Source organism: Crinia signifera, chromosome 6 (assembly GCF_055691185.1).
Source record: "Crinia signifera chromosome 6, ASM5569118v1, whole genome shotgun sequence".
NCBI classification, from domain to species: Eukaryota; Metazoa; Chordata; class Amphibia; order Anura; family Myobatrachidae; genus Crinia; species Crinia signifera.
The window spans coordinates 209,077,627-209,094,617 of record NC_139222.1 but is presented as its reverse complement, the minus strand read 5'-3'; positions in this window follow the sequence as shown (position 1 = coordinate 209,094,617).

The following is a 16,991-nucleotide window of genomic DNA, read 5'->3' as shown; positions in this document are numbered from 1 at the left end:
ATTGTCTCAAATTCATATACCTACCTACTCACTCACCCACCTACCCATGGACCCACTCTTACTTATTATCTAATCACACATCCAGACTCACGGCACACTTAGTAAACTGTTCAACAAACATTTCTATTATCATTATTCCTTATTCTCCCTACTTCTTTTCACTCATCACGAGTATCATAACACCCCAACACCTCATATGGATCTATATAAGATCCACCTATGTCTTCAAGCTCCTCTCCGTAACCCTTTAAAAAAAATTTTTTTCCCTCCCATTAATGGTTGTTCACCATTACTGAGTAATAATAACAATTTTTTAATTTTTATCAAATTCATCCTATACCTATTTCACTCTACCCACATTTCCATTCATCTACTCTATACAATTATACTTTATAGATGTTAGCATCCTTTCACTTACCACTCACAGACTTCCCCTCCCCCCTTTCCCTGTGTCACATTTACACACTTCATCACTCTGGGGGTTATTCTAGTCCATTCTTTCTGACAAAATCCTTCTTAGATGGACAAAACCATGTGCACTGCGGGTGGGGCAGATGTAACTTGTGCAGAGAGAATTAGATTTGGGTGGGGTTTTTCTTCAAAGTGAGATCTATATTGAAGTGTAAAATCATGCAGTCAGTATTTTCCCTGCACAGAAACAAAATAACTCACCCAAATCTAATTCTCTCTGCACATGTTACATCTGCCCCCCTGCAGTGCACATGGTTTTGTCCATCTAAGAAGGATTTTGTCAGAAAGAATGAACTAGAATAAACCCCTCTGTTAAGCTTATGCACATGTGTTCTTCACTTATTTTTATAAAAAAAATTTTTCACTCATTCCCATTTTTCCCTATCACCATTCAAGGACTCATACACAATCCTTAATGGAACCCCCCTTTTTCCACCATATCACTTACCCTTTCAATTTGCCTAGAACTAAGTATTCACTTTAGTTTATTTCAATTATTTCAATCCATATATTCATCTCACTCTATTCAACATCTATAATTCCAACTTATTCATGTCTCTTTCTAACTATACACCCACAACTGTATTTGTATGTGCATATTCTACATATATTTACTCTTGCTCACATTTTATTTTATTTTATTTTATTTCACTCACAACAATAATATTTATCTATTATTAGTATTACATCTATTTAGTTAATGCTTGTTACAACAGATTAAAACTACTCCTTTCCATTCAATCATATTACTGTCTCACATTTTATCAGGTCATCCCATTTAGTTTATCTCCAATATCATTATTAATAACAATATTTATAATTTGTCTCTTTTCATATGGATAATTCCTAACACAATCCCATAATACCAGAGGTTTGTTAGTCATACCAGAAATCCAATAATAATTGCTGCTATATTCACCTGTCCCAGCGCGCGTACACACTATAGTTTCCCACTGTCCCTAACTCCTCCCATTCTTTACCTGCCCCCACAGAGGATTGGCCACTAACCATTTAAATAATGAGCGGCCAAACACACCAGACACCTGATTGAGAAAGCCTAACGGTGAAACGTACGTCTCGTTCGTGAGGTCCACGCTGTGCACAAGCGGGACCCACATCACCTCTTTTAAACTGTCACACAGCCTTCCTGTGGCTGACAGACTGCGACTGACCACAGAGCTAACTTCTGACAGACTCTGGATGCCGTGCGAAGTTGATAGCTCACTCTACAACATACTGCCGGTTTTCACGGTGGAACACAGTGACTATACCCCCCGCAGGACTGACGCAGCTCCGGCGGCTTACCCCTGAGCGCACTGCCGGCTTGTTGCACGGAGCAGTACTGAGATCGCACCTGCCTTGGAGCTGACACAGTGCGGCTCCAGCAACCCGGCCACCCTCTGCCGGCTCTCATTGACATCCAGCGCTGAATACACTCACAGATACCTGGACCCCGGCACCTTCAGAACATACAGTGTCGGCGCCTGGATCCTGACGCCGCTGTCATACAGAGACACACGTCTCGCTTGCTGGCACCCGCGTTCCTTCTATCACAGGGCTCCCACTTTACCTGTATGCACCCAGTGGACCGTTTAGGATTATCTACAACACGATTACTGCGGGTCAAAGTCCGTGAGTGTATCAGCCCCTGTGGCACTAAACTGTATTTTAGCGCTAAATTCATGATTGCAGTTATTACTACTCATTATAAAATCCAATTGTCACTTTACCAATGTACAAAATTATTGTCCGCTAAAACTACTATATTTGTTCCAATCTTAGTGGCATAAATTGAACTGTAGCGCTCACTCTGTAATTGCAGTTATAGATATCCATTGCAAAACCTGATTGTCACTTTGTAACGCATTAATTGATTGTTTGTAACATTTTACTATTTTTGTCCTAGCTTCTATTACTCGATTATTTGTGGCATCAATTGAACTCTCGCATTATACCTACAATTGCAGCCATTGACATTCTCTGGGTCTTAGTGGCATTAATTGAACTTTAGCGCTTACTCTGTGATTGCAGGTATAGATATCCATTGCAGTAATTGCAGTTACAGATATTCACTGTAAAACCTGATTGTCACTTTGTAACGCATTAATTAATTGTTTGCAACAATTTACTATCTTTGTCTTAGCTTCTATTACTCAATTATTTGTGGCATCAATTGAATTCTCGCACTAAACCTACAATTGTAGCCATTGACATTCTCTGCAAAATTTACTGTCATTGTACAGTACAAGAATCATTGATAGCACAATTTTCCACACCTGCCTCAGCCACCAGTATTTAAGCATCCATGCTATTATGTGTGTTGAAAATTGCTGGACACCACACTGAGAAGAGGTGTGGAAACTATTTTCTGCATCTCCATTCTTAACTTGAGTATTGAATTTACAATTGCTGAGACTCATATTCCTTGCCGAATCTGTCTCTCATTGCTGAACGCAAGGGTTACTATTCATAAAATCTACCATACCTGTCTTAGCCATTATCTGAGTACCTGTGCTAGCACTATATGTATTCAAGATAGAACCACTACAAACGTGACAGCTACTTGTTTATTCATACTTCCTGAGATGAGCAGAATGACCAACTGCTCACAGTATATGTGACTAATAGATTGTGCTTGTATCAATTATTGGATACCACAGTGAGAAGATTTGTGGTGATTATCCCCTGTATTTCCATTTTCTAACCAAGAGATTACAGCAGATAGACCAACTGCTGAAAGCACATCTAACCAATTACAGAACAATATCTGTTTAATAATTGCTGTATACGACACTAAAGTCTGGGTCCCACCCCAATCCTCTCCTGAAAAACCTCTTTCTACTTTTTCTTGCACATCATCCCAGCAGCCTATGATAGGAAACCATAGGTAACCGTACCATTACCTATCTATGTGCAAACTTAACTTCTTTCCACACCTCACCGCCAGGGTGTCATCGCTCAACCTCTGTTCACTACAGGTATTTCTGTACACAGAGGATAGCAGCATACACCAGGGATAGAGTGAAGGAGTAATTTATACCCTACACCTACTCAGGGTTCTCTCATTTCTAGGGGACCCGGGATCCGACTCTGCGCTGTAGTCCATATAACAGAGCCAGACAGGTCACCCCTGGGAACAGCAGAAACTCTCTCATCTATATTCCGATACCTGTGACGCTCTCGGAGTCCGCTCAACTGCGCATTCACTGACAAGCGTCACATGCACAGGCAGCAGCGACTCCCTTAGCAAATCATAACTCAGGTATCCCTATATCTTGACTTTACTGCTACCATCTCGATACTCAGACATTTGAAGCTAAGACTACACTGTCACCCACAGGAAACATTGTGACAAAACTATTTCTTAAAATTATTTCTTAAAACGAACTCTTGATATTTATTCCTTAACATTGTAAATTGAGGTGCCCACTGTCTATTAGGATTTGACATAGTATATTGATATACAGCTATTGATATCTGGAAGATTTCTTCCATGTTACAGTCCATAGACATAAGTATTACGAAATAATATTTCACTACTTTCTCACATATTTGTTCATAAGTGTTATCTGTTTGTCCTGTCTTCTGTCCTTGTTAGACCCTATTTTAGGGCCATGTTTTAACCAATAAAGTTTGTATTAACAGTTATTTACTTTCAATAGAAGGCTGTGCCCCACCCGGGAGACTTTTTTGATATCCTCCCTTGGATATCTAATCTTTATGTTTCAACTTTCTCCCAGACAAAGATCATGGGGGAAATTTACTAAGATGATTTAGTAGAAAAAAATTGTATTTTCCTACTAAAATACAATTTTTTGGGGTGTATTCGTATTTTTGGCATTTACTATGCCAAAAATACAAATATTCGTATTCATATTGATGGGACATTCGTATTTGTATTTACAAATACGAATGTCTACACCATCAATAGAATATGACAGGAATCACCATTCAAAAGAATGGTGGTTCCTGATTTACTAAGCAGCCGTATTGAAAATACGGCTGCTAATTGGTGTAAAACTGCAACGAATATACGGCAGGAAAATACACTTTATTTTCCAGTCGTATTTGGCAGAAGCCTGCACGGTTCAGTCAGATCCGTGCAGGCTTTAGTGTAAAAAAAATTGTAAAATAAATAAATTAAAAAAAAAAAACAGTGTGGGGTCCCCCCCACAGCTGTAACCAGCACCAGGCTGAAAGAGCCGGGGCCGGTAATTAAAAATCAGGGAACCCGACAAATAGGGGTTCCCCGATTTTTAACAACCAGCCCCAGACTCCAGGTCCGAGGCTGGTTCCCAAAATACGGGGAACAAAATGACTAGGGGTCTCCTGTATTTTAAGAACCAGCCCCAGGCCAAACCAGCCAGCATGGTAATGCCACAGCCGGGGAAATTTTTTTAATACAAGTCCCCCCGGCCAAAGCATTAACCCTCTGACCAGTCAGCCTGGACAGGGGCCCTGGGGGAGTGGGGACCCCCAATAAAGGGGTCCCCCCCTCCAGGACTTACCTGACCAGGCTGAAGCCTGGTGCTGTCCCCGGTGGCCCTGTGCGGTGGCCACCGGGCTGATTGAAGTGTAAAAAAATAGATGAAAAACTATTGTTTAAAACTGTGGAACTATGAGTCCCAGCAAGCCTCCCCCGCAAGCTGGGACTTGGAGAACCACAAGTCCCAGCCTGCGGGGCATTAAAGGGCCCGCTGGCACTTGTAGTTCCACAGTAATAAAAATAGTAAAATAAATACACACTGACACAATGAAAATAAAACGTTAATTCATCCAAAGCCCATACATACTGATACTTACCTATCTTGAGCCCGTAGGTAGCCCTCGGTACTGGTGTCCGGTGTCCTGGTCCTGTGTCGGCATCCGTGTCATCCTCCAGGTCCATGTCGGTGGTCTGTGTCGTCCTCCAGGTCCATGTCGGTGTCCGGGGTCCGAAGTAATCCATGGTGGAGCTGTGGAAGGAAATCCTACCCACCTGGTCCTCTGGCGAAGATCTCTTCTCTTGATCCACTGTAGTCCAGGTATTCTTCAGCATGTCGGCGCTCCCCGCACTCTCCGCATCGGACTGAGGAGACACACAGAGATCCTTCATCTACCGCGCCTCTTCTCAGAATGATTTCTATTGGCCGCCTAGCGGCCAATCAGGAACCGACTTTCTTGGCCAATAGAAATCATTCTGCTTCCTCTCATCCTCCAAAGGCAAACTGGATGATTTAAATGCTCCCTCCATTCTTACAACATAAATAAGTCAGAAATGTTGGGTTAATTTGATCATTCAGGAAAGTAGATAATTTATAGTTGTGAAACAAAATAGATATATAAAAGCTTTAGAAATGTCAATCAATCTACCTGCTTTGATATTTTTCTATACTCTGCCACCTTAAAACCATTTGAAAGGTTAAATATTTCTCCATTTTCAATGGTATTTTTTTTCTCTTCAAGAAACAGTTGATTGAACCAAAAGAGAAGTTCTGCATTTCTCAGCTTACATAACTAACCTATGATCTCAGAGAATCAGTTCACAAGATCTCTCAACACACTCAAATTCATCCTTCTGCTGAATCCTGTATTGCTGCTTTCAGATTGCAAATGCCGCATCGCACCTGGGATCAGGACACCAGTCCATCCTGGGAGTGACCCGGCATTTGCTCTGAATGTGTCTGTCAGTGACCCAGCTTATAGCCGGGTCCCTGATATTATCCGGGGGGTGGTGCAGACAGGGGCGGATTGGCCATTGTATCTACCGGGAACTTTCCCGGGAGGCCGACACTACAGAGAGGCCGCCGCTGATGAAAGGTGCGCATGCGCACACTCACAGTCACAAATTTAGAGTGACAGCCTGGGACTGAGGCCGGGGCTGCTCAGCCGCTCTGCGGCAGGAGGAATTGCCCAGGATGTGGCCCGACATCCTCATTGGTGGGAGGCTGCCGTCCGTCATAGATAGTGGCCCGCCCCCCCCCCCCCCCCACGCCCGATATATCGAATGCATTTTCCAATGGCCGCGAGTTAGCCAAGTAACAGTGAGCTGCTGCAGCTGCATTGAGCTGCAGATACAGCCACTGACAGGCAGGGGGAGCACCTCTCAGACTGATGACGTCAGCCTGAGAGGGGAGAGAGACGAGGAGCAGCAGCGCTGTGGCCAGGGCAGCCGAGAGGAATGCTGGGCCCCAGTAACATTTCAGGGGCGTGGCCTGAGTGTGGGAGGTGTGGTCACCTCCTGTGCTTAGGCCATGCCCCCAAAATGTTTAACACCTACAGCATGTGCTGTGCTGACAGCAGGCTTAGCATGAGTTCTTACGCTGTCAATGAGACACTCATGCTGAGCCTGCTGTCAGCACAGCACATGTTGTATGTGTGCTGCTGCCGAGAGGGACAGAGGGGGAAGTCGGACCAGGGCCCCTCCAGCAAGCCTGGGCCTGGGTAATTAGTACCTGCTCCCCCCCCCCCCCCCCCTCTCGGCTGCCCTGGCTGTGGCCGGGCTGCAGCATTCAGAAAGAATCATGTAAGTCACACTGTGGGCTCTGGGGATACCAACACTGGTTGGCAACCCTGTTAGGGAATGATCAAAGTACACTGGTGGTGGGGGCCCCCTGGGGGTGGGGGGGTGGGCAGGGGGAGGGGAGAGAGAGATTCTGTGTATATGTGTCCATGCCTGCATATGGGGGGAAGGGGGTCTGTGACTGCTGTCTGCATTAGGGCAGACAGACTCACTGTGACAACTCAGATCCCCCTCCAGCTCAGCCCCCCCATAGGCAGACATGTGACATATTCAGACCCCCCCCCCCATAGGCAGACATATCAGACATATTCCTTCTGAATATGTCTAAAATGTCTGCCTATGGGGTGGGGGGAGAATGATCTGTGCTGTGCTGGAGGGATGTGACATGTCTGTCTACAGGGGTTGTGCTGGAGGGGTATGTGGCATGTCTGCCTATGGGGTGGGGGGCTGTGCTGGAGGGCCTGGGGCATGTGAATATGTGAGTCTGCATATTGGTGGGGGGCTGTGCTGGAGGGGGATCTGATTATGTGACATGTCTGTCTATGGGGTTGAGGGATGTACTCAGGCCCGGCAACAGGGACAGTCAAAGGGTACAGCTGACCCAGGCCCCTGCGTTCTCAGGGGCCCCAAAGCATGGCTGCGGCGATGATGCACTCAGCTGCCTACACAGCACCCTACTCAGCCGACCGCCCTCTCAACCCTCCTGCCGTGCAAGTTCCTTCACCCACCACCCAGCCACACTGTGGGCGTTACATGTGTAGGCGTCATTACTACTGTGGGCATTAAGTGTATAAGTATTGTTACTACTGCGGGTGTTATGTGTATAAGTATCGTTACTACTGTGGGCAGTATGTGTATAAGTATCATTACTACTGCTGGCATTATGTGTATAAGTATCGTTACTACTGCAGGTGTTATGTGTATAAATATCGTTACTACTGTGGGCATTACGTGTATAAGTATCGTTACTACTGCGGGCGTTATGTGTATAAGTATCGTTACTACTGCAGGTGTTATGTGTATAAGTATCGTTACTACTGTGGGCATTACGTGTATAAGTATCATTACTACTGCAGGCGTTATGTGTATAAGGGGCAGATTTATTAAGCTTGGAGAAGAGATAAACTGGAGATAAAGCGGAGAAAAGGTAAAAGGAGATAAAGCAGCATCCAATCAACTCCCAACTGTCTTTTTCAAACACAGCTGATTGGCTGGTGCTTTATCTCCTTTTACCTTTTCTCCGCTTTATCTCCAGTTTATCTCTTTTCCAAGCTTAATAAATCTGCCCCATAGTATTGTTACTACTGTGGGCATTACGTGTATAAGTATCATTACTACTGCAGGTGTTATGTGTATAAGTATTGTTACTACTGCGGGCGTTATGTGTATAAGTATCGTTACTACTGCTGGCGTTATGTGTAGAAGTATCGTTACTACTGTGGGCATTATGTGTACAAACGTCTTTACTACTGTGGGCATTATGGGGGTTATTCAGGTTGATTCAGGCAGCCTTGCGAGTCCACCAAACCCTGCCCGGCGAACGACACCCCCCCCCCCGCCGCCCCCTCAAAGTGCGGCTTCGCCCGAACAGCTGCGAATGGATGTTTTGCATAAACATCCATTCGCATGGCTCGGGTAACCGCCCACATCTTTCGATGGTCACCGACCATTGAATGATGTTTAGCGTGCACGCATATATAAGTGACTTTTCAGTTGCGTACCTATGCGTGCACGCTGGCGTGGATATAGGTGGGCAGCTGACATCCGGTGATGTCAGCTACCCGCCCCCCACACCTGCGTCACTGCCTCATTACCATGAGAACGCCCAGCGTTCTCATGGAAACACCCATGTAACGCTGGGCGTTCCCATATGGTAATGGGGCAGCCCGGCGCCCCCCGCCCATCCCCCCCCCCCCCCACCGGCAAAAGGTCGCCATGGGTGCACGCACCATACACCTGCACATGCGCAGATACCCGCCTACACATGCGCAGATACCCGCATGCACAGACGTGCAACATCGGTACCGAATTGATCTGAATGAGGCCCTATGTGTATAAGTATCGTTACTACTGTGGGCATTACGTGTATAAGTATTGTTACTACTGTGGGTGTTATGTGTATAAGTATCGTTACTACTGTGGTCATTACGTGTATTAGTATCATTACTACTGCGGGTGTTATGTGTATAAGCGTTGTTACTACTGTGGTCATTACGTGTATTAGTATCATTACTACTGTGGGTGTTATGTGTATAAGCGTTGTTACTACTGTGGGCATTACGTGTATAAATATATGCCCAAATGTTATTTTATATTATTTATTGTTACACAATAAATTGTATATTGGACGTTTATTCTGCTCGATATATTGCGGGCATTATGTGTACAAGTATCGTTACTACTGCGGGCATTATGTGTATAAGTATCGTTACTTCTGCTGGCGTTATGTGTATAAGCGTAGTTTCTACTGTGGGCATTACGTGTATAAGTATCATTACTACTGCGGGTGTTATGTGTATAAGCGTTGATACTACTGTGGGCATTACGTGTATAAGTATCGTTACTACTGCGGGTGTTATGTGTATAAGCGTTGTTACTACTGTGGGCATTACGTGTATAAATATATGCCCAAATGTTATTTTATATTATTTATTGTTACACAATAAATTGTATATTGGACGTTTATTCTGCTCGATATTTTTTTTCATTGGTCTGTAACCAATTATTTGGAAACCCCCCTTTTAAAATCCTGTGTTTGCCACTGCCTATACCTTGTTAGTAAGCAGGTCTGCAGCAGTACACAGCATCAGTGTCTGCTCTGATGCACTGCAGCACTAAATTAGTGATAATAAATAAATGTGCTGTACGTCCCAATGTTTTTATTTCATTTATTTACCATTTTTTAAATACGTTATTGGAAGTGGCATATTCAATAATATGGGACGAGGAACTTTTGGCACTCCAACTGTTGTTGAAATACACTTAACAACATGTCAGTTTTGCTATTAAAACTGTTGCAAGGCATGCTGGAATGTGTAGTTCAGCTGGAGTGCCAAAGGTTCCTCACTCATACTGTATATTCCAAAATGTTTTCCTTTGATAGGGCCTGGGCCAATTATCATTACTGTGGGTGTTAAGAGTCAGAGGAGAGTGCAAAATACCTACATGCCCTATATATCCTGTCTCTGCAGATGGGGGCCCCTTCAAAACCTTGCTATGGGGCCCGAAAAAGTTCTAGTTACGGCCTTGGACTTCCCCTTCCAAAAATGCCTGCTGGTCATGGAGGAGGGCTGCAGCGTATGTCGAGCCGCAGCAATTTCTACTCCCATGTGCTTTTGTGGAGTCAGTCTGTCTTCAGGCACTGAGCAAAAGCCACCACCCTCCTATATCCAGTCCCCACCACAGAACACCAAGCTCAGACCCCAGAGCTGTAATCCCCCTGCCCTGGGCAACAAGCATTCAACACCCCCCCCCCTTCCCATGGCAAGGAGTATAAATCCCCTGACAACAATCATGTAATCCCCTGGGAATGAGGATGTATATCCTGGCAACAAGCATGCAACCCCTGACATTGCATATGTAGCTCCTAGTAATGAGCATGTAGGTAAGTGGCACTTATGTGGCATTATATGTGATGAGCATTCCAGTGTATGATATAATGTGTAATGGGCATTATGGCATTTTGTATCGTATGTAAGGGGCATTTTTGTGTGTGGTATAATGTGTAATAGCAGTGTGCGGTATAATGTGTAATGGGCATAATGGTGTGTGAATGTGTAATGAGCATTACAGTGTGTGAATGTGTAATGGGCACTATAGTGTGTAATGGGCTTTAAAACAAGCCACAATGTGGTTTTTTGTGTGTGATTGGGGGCCCAAACCATATTTTTGAACCTGGGCCCACAACTCGCTTGTTCCGCCTCTGGAGGGGCCAGTGCAGTGGATAGCGCTGCTGCATGCGGCGTGGACGGCTGCTGATCGGCAATGGCCGGGGGCTCATTTTTATTTTATATAACATACATGGCCTGGAGAGGAGGCAGGACAGTAGCCGATTGGAGAGAGGCCTGCATCCAGTAGCAGGCAGGGCACTGTTCGCCGGGGAGTGCACTGGGAGGAGGCAGGGCAGCGGACTCTGGAGTGACAATCTCACTCTGAGTCTGTGATTGTCTGTGCGTTGGGACATCATGACGTCACCGCGCACATTACAAGCGGCGCAAACTGTGCTGGGGCAGGGTGGGAGGATCAGAACGGAAGAAGCCTGTATTGCGCAGCAGTTGGAGTCCTCAGTCGTGGCTCCTGCTCCCCTGAGTCCTGCTCCAAGTCTGCTCACAGCAGCAGAAGACTACTCTCAGCAGTCCAGTGGCTGTGGCATCAACTAACTGTGCACTAGCATGATGGAGGGATGGGATCAATAGGAACAGTGTATGCATGCATGTATGTATGAGAGTGGAGGTGTTGTATGTAAGACAGCAGTGTATGTATGAGATTGGTGTATGTATGAGAGTGGCAGTGTATGTATTAGAACGGTGTATGTATGTATAAGAGTTGCAGTGTTGTATGTAAAACAGTGGTGTATGTATGTATGAGAGTGGCGGTGTTGTATGTAAGACAGCGGTTTATGTATGAGATTGGTGTATGTATGAGAGTGGCGGTGTATGTATGTTTGTATGGTTAAGAGTGGCAGAGTATGTATGAGAGCGATGTATGTTTTAATTCAGGATTACGGTTAAAAAAAGTCTTCAGTAAGTTGCTTTGTGGGCTAGCTTTAAAATCATCGGTAACACTAACAACGGTTCTTGTACGGCAGTAGCCATAGTGCCGTAGTGTAGTTGTTAGTTGGGGGGGCCGGGGGCCCGGGACCAGCAAGCCTGGTAGGCCATTGTTGCATGTGGTATACTATGTAATGGGTGTGTGACGTGTGATAGGCATTATAGTGTGAATTTTTGGCGAGTGCCTGCACTATCCCAGTTGTCCCTGCTTTACAAAAATGTGTAAAGCCCTGACATGATGTGTAATGTGCATTACGGGGTTTGGCATTAGTTTTACCTGTCAACAATTTATCTAAGTATAGTGATGTAATAATCCTGCCCAGTGTTATGTTGGCTCCACCCTTTATTGATTTGTTGCCGCCCACATGAGGCCACTTTCAGAAATGTTCCAGGGCCACTTTTAGTTCCCAATCCGCCCCTGGGTGCAGAGGCACGTCAGGAGGGGCCGGGGGAGAAGGCAGCACTAATGTAATAGAAGTGAAAAGGACCCGGGTCGCTCAACCAGGGTAACCCATTCAAACTGAAATGAAACAGGGGCAGTTTTCTCCTAATTGGCGCTAATGTTGTTTACTAGCCTTTCAATGCTGCACTTCTTTTCTCAAGGCTACACCTCTTGAATAGCCCAAAAAGTTTAATAAAATAAAAGGGGGTGTGAGAAGAGACTGTGCGCAAAGGGTTTATAAAATGGAAAAAAGAATGTGAAGGGTATACTTTATAAACGTGGGAGAATGTAAAAGATATAGACACTACTTCCCTTTTAAAGGTATCTTCGCCCTCGGTGGGTCACCAGTTGTAAAAATAGATATGAAAAGATATAAAAACCATCATATTCTTTACATCATTTCATATATTTTTTACAACTGGTGACCCACCGAGGGCGAAGATACCTTTAAAAGTTTATATAGTATACCCTTCACATCCTATTTTCCATCCATTCCAAAAGTGTCTTTTTATACTGTAAACTAGATTAATTGCTGTTTCAACTGATGGTCCCCATACACTAGTCTGACTTGTCCTGAGGGCAACTCTGACCCAGTTTCCCCTGAGCTCCCCCAGAAGCTACCCGGGAGAACTCACTAAAATTTTGTCACTTGATGTACCATTTTTTACATGGGATAAATAGAATGGAGTGGGGCGCAGCGGCGGGTCCCGGATCACCACGTACCTGGGTCTGATAACGGCATGGAATGCGGGTTTCTTCATGGCCCTTGTTAGTCGATGATCGACACCTGAGGCAATAGATGGGACACCCCGGGGAAAACCCACCAAGAAAAGATGGCAACCACGATTAGCAGCAATGAGTATTTATTAATAAAAGACGTAGTGCAATTGCTGCAATACTTTCAAAGACTTAATGCAAACATCACATGAAAGAAAAGACACTTAATTATTTCTGTCTGAATTTAGCAGCCAATGAACACCTCAGAAAAGTCAATGGCTAATCTGCAATGCTCATTTATGATTCCTTATCAAAAGACAACAGCATTGTATATGCAATGACATAACATAATGACTTCAGAAAGATATTACCATAGAACGTAATTAAAGAAGACACTCTGAGAAGAATGATGTCAAGAAGAATAAGACTAGCATTTAGACATGCTACTGTAAATAAACTGTCCCACCTCTAAATGTCCGCCAGGTGGCGTTATACCTTACACAAGTGTATGTTAACACTGTAGTCCGAGCTACAATACACAGTCACTGAGTTCACACAAAGGTCCCACGAAGATAAGTCCTCAGGGGAAGGGTGGGCCTGCCTTAGTGTGCCCACTACTATGATTCTGGCTAGAACCAGTCAACAGTCCCCTTTTAAGGGGTACAGGCAAGTCCCCGTTATATCAGGGGACTTCCTGCTGGGGATGCAATGGCCTTCCAAGGTGATTTAAACTGAACAACAACCTCTACAGAGGATAAAGGTTGAGGAATGAGCGCTAAAAATAAAAGATTAAAGAAAAGTAATAGAGAAAAAGTCAAAGAAACACCTGTAAGGAAAAAATGGTTAAGATATGTTTACGCTCCTTTGTAGGAGTGTTTGGCTGTGTCCTTGGGGAGTGCTGACACTGACCCTACCTCTATGAGAGCACTGTTTGCGCGGCTCGGGAGCTGGCGGTGGTAGTTGTTAAAGCCGCGTCTCTCTCCGTTCCGTCACTCTCAGTGCTTCGGCGCATGTCAGCGCTGATGGATGAAGTCGTCCCTTGGCTTAACGGGGTGAGGCGGACAGGTTCTTCTCTCCTCCACGGGTGGCAGGATCAACGCGTTTCATGCGTCCAAGCGCACTTTTTCAAGATACACCTCTACAGAGAGACAAGCGAGCTCCCGTTACCTGGGGTAGCTCCTTGTAATAAATGCGCCAGACTGACAGTAAGGAAGTCTTACTCTACAATGTACCCTGAGATGGGGTCAAGGATCCTGCTGGTCCTCTCTAAAAACACTGAGGTCATTCAGTGGCCCCTCTTGGACCAGGTGTGTGAAGCCCCTTTGTACTCCAGGGGGCTGTGGGGCTGCGACTGAGGGCGACATGCCTGCCTCACTAAATGGCTGATGCGGAGGTAGTGCTGGGGCAGTCTCTTTTTGACAAAGGTGAGGCGGGACAGCCTGCTCCGGGTCCCATTACCTGAGCATAACACACTGTCCTGCATAAGGGCTGGGTAAAGGTGACGGGGGGCCGGAGGCCTAATGCGGTGCTCTGGGAGGCCTTCGGTTACCTTGCATGGGGTTGAACCCTGTGTACCTGATGCGTCTACTACAGATGCCGACTCCGGCTGGTACATGCGCAGAAACGACCCTGCACAGACGCAAAACATCGGTCCTCCGTGCAAATGCACGGAAGACCGAACGGATCACAATAAGGTCCTATAGCTATCACGGTGCTAATAGTGCCGTTCCCTATTCCAAGCAGAGTATATGGGTTTGGGAGTTCTGCACACACAAATCAATTGACACCCTTATTCTGTGGGCGAGGGGTCCACTTGGTGTTTGTACACACTAGTGGGGGTGCTATCCCAAATTTGGAGATTAGGACAAGAGCAACAAGAGAAAAATAATTTGTTTTGGATGCACTCCTTCAAAATACAGTAAGACCAAGAATTTATTGGAAAGATTCCTATTTTATACTTTAAAAAGGTGGCAGCTCCTCTTACCTTTATTGGTATAAGTTGGATAAGGAGACAGCCACTATTAGCAAAATAAGAGGTTAAAAATTACATTAACATACATACATTTAGTGACAATGGAAAAGAAAGATGTGATTTCAGATTTTAAAATGTAGGTAGGGATGACTGTCAGTTATGGTGCTTGGTAGTATTACGGGGTATATTCCCCACCAGGGTATTACGGTGTACTCCTTTTTTAATCTTTGAACAGTGTAATTACCACTCTGATACACTTATTAAACAGAAATTGAAAATACGCCTAAATTGGCTTTCTGTGGTGTAGTGGTTAATTTCTTTATTTCAAGGAAGACTGTTTAGACAAGGCAGGTAAGTGTGGTTTTATTAGGTACTCCACATTGACCAGATGGTTGATTTGTATCTGTCTATAATCTGGCTTTGTGCCCAGATATTTGAGACATAGAGGGGGACATTTACCAAAATGGATTCGTAGAAAAAAGGTGTATTCGTAGGCAGAAATACACCTTTTTTTTACGAATTTGTATTTTCGGGATTTACAATCCCAAAAATACAACAATTCGTAGTCCTAAAGATGGAACATTCGTATTTGTATTTACAAATACGAATGTCTACACCATCGATAGGATACGACAGAAATCACCATTCAAAAGAATGGTGGTTTCTGATTTACTAAGCAGCCGTATGGATAATACGGCTGCTAAGTGGTGTGAAACACCCACGCAAATACGACAGGAAAATAGAACACCATTTTCCTGTCGTATTTGCTTTAAGCCTGCACGGATCAGTCAGATCCGTGCAGGCTTCAGTGTAAAAAAATAGAAAAAAAATTAAATATAAAAAAAAAACGGCGTGGGGTCTCCCCCACAGCCATAACCAGCACCAGGCTGACGGAGCCTGGAGCCGGTAATTAAAAATCAGGGAACCCGACAAATAGGGGTTCCCCGATTTTTAACAACCAGCCCCAGGCTCCTGCTCTGGGGCTGGTTCCCAAAATACGGGGGACAAAATGAGTAGGGGTCCCCCGTATTTTAAGAACCAGCCCCAGGCAAAACCAGCCAGCAGGGTAATGCCACAGCCGGGGGGAGACTTTTTATGCAAGTCCCCCGGCCAAAGCATTAACCCTACCGACCAGTCAGCCTGGCCAGGGGCCCTGGGGGAGTGGGGACCCCCCCAATAAAGGGGTCCCCCCCCTCCAGGACTTACCTGACCAGGCTGAAGCCTGGTGCTGTCCTCGATGCCCCTGGGCGGTGGGCATCAAGCTGATTATCGTGTAAAAAAAAAGATGAACCTATTGTTTTTTACTATGGCACTACAAGTGCCAGCAAGCCTCCCCAGCAAGCTGGGACTTGGAGAACCACAAGTCCCAGCCTGCTGGGCATTAAAGGGCCCGCTGGCACTTGTAGTTCCACAGTTAAAAAAATAGTGCACAAAACACACTGACACACTTTTAAAATAAAATTGTATTACATACAAAGCCCACACATACTAATACTTACCTATCTTCTTTCCGTAGGTATCCCTGGTCCTGTGTCGTCGTCTTCTGGTCCTGTGTCGTCTTCTTCCTCCATGTCGACCGTCGCTGTCGCCGTCCGGATCCGACGAAATCCATTTGGGAAGCTGTGGAAGGAAACCATACTCACCTGTCCCAGCGCGACGTAGTCCAGGTAAGTGTCTTGGCAAAAAAACAAACCGACAGCCCGAAACCAAGCGGACACGGAGACGCACGGTGTTTGTTTACATCGTGCGGCTCCGCCACCCGAATGCCGCTATTGGCCGCCTTGCGGCCTAGCGGCTCCTGATTGGCCGCTAGGCCGCAAGGCGGCCAATAAAAAACAATAGGTTCATCTTTTTTTTTACACGATAATCAGCTCGATGCCCACCGCCCAGGGGCATCGAGGACAGCACCAGGCTTCAGCCTGGTCAGGTAAGTCCTGGAGGGGGGACCCCTTTATTGGGGGGGTCCCCACTCCCCCAGGGCCCCTGGCCAGGCTGACTGGTCGGTAGGGTTAATGCTTTGGCCGGGGGGACTTGCATAAAAAGTCTCCCCCCGGCTGTGGCATTACCCTGCTGGCTGGTTTTGCCTGGGGCTGGTTCTTAAAATACGGGGGACCCCTA